This window comes from Microtus ochrogaster, linkage group LG9 (assembly GCF_000317375.1).
Source record: "Microtus ochrogaster isolate Prairie Vole_2 linkage group LG9, MicOch1.0, whole genome shotgun sequence".
Taxonomy (NCBI): Eukaryota; Metazoa; Chordata; class Mammalia; order Rodentia; family Cricetidae; genus Microtus; species Microtus ochrogaster.
In genome coordinates, this window is record NC_022034.1 from 29,500,757 (window position 1) to 29,506,860 (window position 6,104).

Genomic DNA, 6,104 nt, shown 5'->3' on the forward strand with positions numbered 1-6,104 from the left:
TGGAAAAGATAAAAAAATATAAAGCTAATATAAAAGGAAAAAAAAACCCAAAATATTATAACCTGGGACAGATTTTTAAAAAATTCTTTTAACAAGACTTTGAAAGTATATACAACCCAGGACTGACCTTCAGTGGTGGGCTGCTTGCTCTTCAGCCTGGCATGGTTGATAATCTGACTTTGACCCCAGCACAAAAAGAAAATGAGAAAGCAAGAAAGAGATCACGTGACAAATCGAAGGGTCTAATTATATCAAATCAAATTATATCAGGGTTTCTGCCAACAGGTTGCATGGAGGCTAAGAAATGGCCACAGCACTATGAATAAACTCAACCCCCACTGAGTGTAAGGCAGTTTAAGTTATCGAGAAGTGACCAAAGGATTAATTACTGGAGCAAACAAGGAACTTGTGACACTGGGCAAGAAAGGACAGACACTATCCCAGAAGAAAAAATACAGCTGAAGACGTAGAAACAGGAGATTCACAGCCTAACCATGATGGGGAAGAGATTGCAGATTCTTAAAGAAATGCAAGGAAAAGCCACGCCAGAGATCTTTATCATTTATGGCTATAAGGCTACCCATTAACCTGGGGAAGTTAGAAAGTGGAATAATGCCCAGTGCAGGTGGAGTTGGCTGGGGTGGGGTGGGGTGGGGAGGGGGGGGGGGGGAGATTTGACCTGCCACTGCTCAGGTGGGAGAATAATATGCCACCCACTCAATGAATCAAGTATCTGGAAACTTATGACTCAGAAGTTTCATTCAGAGTACAGGTCAATTAGAATTCAGAGGTTGGGGTCAACCCAGGATGTGCGGAGATCCGAGTTAATATAACTTAGGGAATCCTGTTGTGGTATTATGCTACAATAAGAAATATATTTTTGGTTTCTGTTACTTGTGACACATGGGTCCTGTTCTCGAGTCTGTGACAAAAAGCAAGTTAGAAGAAAGGATTTCTGTGGCTCATACCTCAGTTCACACCCATCATCGAGAGAGGGAAGGAAAGGAACTCAAGCAGGAAACAAAAGCAAAAACCGTGGAGATTGTTGCTTGTCGGCTCACTCTCTGGCTCACTCGCTAGCGTACCCTTAGCTTTCTTAGCTAGCCCAGGCCCACCTGCCTAGGGATGTACCATCCCATCCACAGTGGGCTGGGCCCCACAGACATGTCCACAGGTGAAATGGATCTAGACAATTCTTCAATAGAAGCTTGCCTCTCAAATGATTCTTAGGTCAAGTTGACAATTCAAGATAACGAGAAGTCTTAAACTCGTTAGTGATCTTCAAAGTGTGTTTTTGTTTTTTGATTTTTGTTGTTTGTTTGTGGGCTTTTCTTTCTTTTTGTTGTTGTTTTTGTATGTGAATGAGACCACCAGTAGCTACAGTGGGGTGAGTTGAAAGGGCTCAGAATCCACACTTTCCACTGGGAAGACCATGGCAGGATTAAGAGGTCCACACATCCTTCCAACATCCTGGAAGAGATTGAACAGATCACTAACGGCCAGCAATTTAATTAATTATCCCCACACAAGGAAGCTGACATTAAAAAAAAAAGGAAAAGGGAGGTTCTGAAAATGCTTCAACAATTCTCAGCACCCACATAACAACTAACAACTGTCTGGCTCCAATCCCAGAAGATCCGATGACCTCTTCTGACTTCTGCTGGCACCAGGTGTACCTGGTGCACAGACACACATGTAAAGAGTACATGCATACACATAAAACAAAAGTATATATAAAAGATAATGGAGGGATGTGGACTGTGGGGGAGATAGAGTTTACATGAGCTCTCTGACTGCAGAATAAGTTAACTTCAGGGAAAAGATGTGCCCTGGGAAGGCTAGGGGTGCTCTTTGGCCCTCTCTGTGTATCTCGTCCTATGCGTGTTTTCTACAATTAGACAATTATAAACAAAGTACTTTGATGAGTTCCAAGAACCACTTTGATGGGGGTCATAGCAGGCTGATCAGTCTTGCTTATGGTTGGCATCTGAAATGGAGTGAAGCCTTGTGGGTCTGAACACTCCACTTGTGGGATCTGATGCTATCGTCAAGCAGGCCGTGTCAGGACTGGACTGAATTACAGCTTACCCAGCTGCTGTCTGCTGGAGCGCCCTTGGTATATGGGGAGAAAACCTCCACACATCTGGTGTTTTGTATTGTTAGAGCGTGGTAGAGAAAAAACAGTTTTTGTTATTATGGGACCTGGGTAAGAAAAAATACAAATTATAAATGCTAAATTAGATGCAGAGCTTTGGAAGGCAGCTGTGCAAGGGAGGAGGGTTCTGGAGGCTTGAACTTTCCCAGCCTTTTGGTGTATTTGCTTCCCATGTAAGGAAGCTCACGGCCATGTCCTGAACATTTCCCCACTAATCCAGTTATCATACTTTTTCAGGCCTGGAGGTAGGCAATGGTGGCATTAGCATTCTCTTGCATGTAAGGCATCCACTTAAACTTTAAAAAGTTCACGTGTTGAAGTTCAGGGGTAGGGCACTTCTTATCCTATGCACGACTCTGGTTTGATCTCCAGCATTTAGGCAGGGTAGGTAGTTGGGTGTGGGGTGGTTGGGCATGGGGTGGTTGAGTGTGGGGTAGGGATTATATAACTCTAGACTGTTCTATGACCAAAGTTGAGGCTGCTAGGAAACATGCAAACAGAAAGAGTCGAGAAGGTCCCCTGGCTCTGGTACAGCAGGAACTTACCAAGAAAGAATATTTTGTAATACTTGCTGGTTTGTTTTTATCCGTGCCTGTCTGCTGTGGAGGATGCTTGGATAGGAGGCTCCCTGAGATTTGCCGGGGTGTGTTGGGGCTTGCCCTTCTCTGGGCTGAAGATCAGGTGTGCCCCCTGGGTAGCAGACTGAGTTCATCTGCCCCAGCCAGTTTTCCAAGAGATCTTCAAACTGTTTCTAATGAGGGGTGGTGGAGATTTACTTCCTCAGGGAAGTATAAGACCTAGGGAAAGGAAGTTGCCAGATGAGCCTCAGCCCCCTGTGCCGTGTTAACTCTAGTAAGTGTCTATCCTAAGGGTCAGACCACACTGCCCCCAAATGCTGCATTGGCATGCAGGTTATTTTGAGCTGAAAACAATCAAGAAATAGTAAACATTGGGACTAGAGAGATGACACAGCCATTAAGAGCACTGACTACGACAGACAAAACACCAATAAAATAATAATGATAAAAATGTGGCCTTGTAATTAGAGAGAAAGAAAGAAAGAAACGAAAGAGTAGATATGAAAGAAAACTCTACTTTCCTTGAGCTATTTGTATAAAAACAGGCTTATATACTTAGCCACCAGGTTCTTTGATGGGCAAGAAATGAGAGGAATCTATGTAACAGAGCTTACTGAAACAGCCCTTCTTTCCGTCCGTTAGTTTCCCCCACATACATTCCCAGTTTGTTACTCTAGAAGACCTAAAATCCTTTCTCTTTACATTTACTTTTTTTTTTTAAAGATTTGTATGAGTTCTCCTGAGCTCCCCCTGTTCATATGTGCTCCGTACATGTTAAGCTTGGCCTTTCTCTTGCCTTTTTATTTTATTTATTTATTTATTAAAGATTTCTGTCTCTTCCCCGCCACCGCCTCCCATTTCCCTCCCCCTCCTCCAATCAAGTCCCCCTCCCTCGTCAATGAGGACTACTGAGATCTCTTGCCTTTGTAAGTAGTCTTTTGCCAGGCTAATTTGCAAAGCCCCAGTTGGAAGACCCAAGAGGCAAGACAAAAAGCTTGTCCCTCCTCCCCACTGCCCACACACAAATTACGGAGCAAGAGCGGACAGCACACACGGCACGAGAACAATGTGGAGCAGGGACGGCTAAGGCTGATGTCCTGGCAAGGCTCAGGCTACATTTCCATCACTGTGTCATCATGGACTGGCTTGCTGAACACCCGGAACGGGTGAATTTCTATTGATCCCTATCTAGTTAACCCAATGATGGCTTGTAGAAATCACCAAATGGAACAGAGAACACCAGTGCCCAGAAGGGGACTGTCAACAGTGATGTGTGTGGTTTTATTGTTTGCTTTTTATTCCTTTTCTTATTTTGCCCCTAAGACAGAATCTTACATACTCCAGTTTAGCCTGGGACTCGCTTCATACTGGAGATGACACTGAAGCTCTCAGGCTTCTGCCTCCACGCTCAAATTCTGAGATTACAGCTATAAACCAGGCCTGGTTCTCCTCTCTGCTCCCCCTCTTACATTGCTCTCCCCCTCCCTCTTTCTTTCCTTCTTAAGGGAGCCTCACTATGCTACCCACCCTGTCTTCCTACTCCTGAGCTCATGACCTCCTGAGTACTATGTCTTCTGGAGTCATGGTCGTAGGAAATCAAAGGGAAAGAAGTACTACAAAACAAAGCCAAACCCAGAAATGATTATGCTTTTATGACATTAATGTGGCTTCTGAAAAAAGATGAAGACATTTGCATCCTTGTTGTTGTATAGGAGTATTAATTATACCTTAAAACAAATATTAATAAGTAAAGAAGAGAATATTTATACTAAAATATATCTTTTCCTAGCCTCTGTTTTTTCAAGATACTATTTCAGAAGACCTAGGCTGGCCTTGAGATTACAGCAGTCATTTTGCCTCAACCTCTCAGTCCTGGTGTTGGGTCTGGGAGTCACACAAATGTTGAGGACAAGACCACCAAAGTTAGACGAGCAGAGGCAACCTCATTCCATCACCACAAGGTTCCAGAACTTCTATCTAGTTAGGGCCACAGGCAGGTTGGATTCTGATACCCTTGACCCTGAGTGGAGGGAGTAGCTCCCTTTTAAAGCAAAAGCCACAAGAAAGAATTTTTACAACTTGAGATTAAGTTCTAGGTGATGGTATATTCTTGTGATAACATTTTACAATTAGTAGTATAATTGTGAGAACAAGGTGTTTGTACAAGCTTAACGGGCCTTATAAAAGTTTACTTACACGAGTCTGTGGTTATCTCACCATGACTCTACACAGCTGGGGTCTTGTCTTAATTTTTAACCAACGTTTATCTCATAACTGCGGAGAGTATGGGACAAGGGTCATGCAACAGAATAAGCCAGGTAGGTGGCTAATGTTTTTGAATTCGTGTGGACTCCATACTGGGAGATATAAGCCACATGCCCAACTAAAATATATTAAATTAAAAATTAGCAAAGTATCCGGGCTGGACAGATGGTTCATCCAGAGGACCCAAATTTGAGCATCCACAGCAGGTGACTCATGACCTTGTGTGACTCCAGCTCCAGAGGATCCAATGCTTCTGCCCTTCACAAGCACCTGCACTCACACTCACATACAGACAACTGCAATTAATCAAAGATAAAAGAATAAATCTTTAAAGACATATGTATGAACTAAAATACTAGTGGCTGCTTAATGAGAATCAAGTCTCCTGAAATGTTTGGAACTAGACAGGGCCAATGGTTGTGTGTAATACTGGGAAGGTAGCTTGGCTGGTTGGGAACTAGCTACTTAGATCAGGTCAGCTTTGAACTCACAGAGATCCACCTGCCTCTGCCTTCCAAATACTAAGGTTAATGGTGAACACCACTATGCACAGTGCTTTAAATGTTTAATCTTGTGTTATGGGAATTTCACCCCAATTCTAATCAAGGTTTACAAACTATATGCAGCATGTATTTTTTTCGTTCATGCTGTGTTTCCCAGTTAAATGTCTGATTACAAATGAGGGGTAAGGGCTGCTTAGATTAAAAGCATTAAGTAAATTGAGATCTATTTTTTTCTTTCATCTTTATAATCATTGTATTCTCATAGTTTGTTTCAATTCTATTGTTTAAACACAAATATGTGCAGTACCCAAGAGTTGGACAAACAACCACTACAGTTGCAGAAACCAGGAAGGAGTCTGACTTTTCCTAAATTTATACTGGTATAGTGGGTCTGTGTGGGTGAGTGGGGGTGTTGTCTGCAGTGGGTGTGTGTGGGTGAGTGGGTGTGCGTCTGCAGTGGGTGTGTGTGGGTGAGTGGGTGTGCATCGGCAGTGGGTCTGTGTGTCTACAGTGGGTGTGCGTCTGCAGTGGGTGTGCATCTGCAGTAGATGTACATCTGCAGTGGGTGGGTGTGTGCAGTGGGTGTGCGTCTGCAGTGGGTGT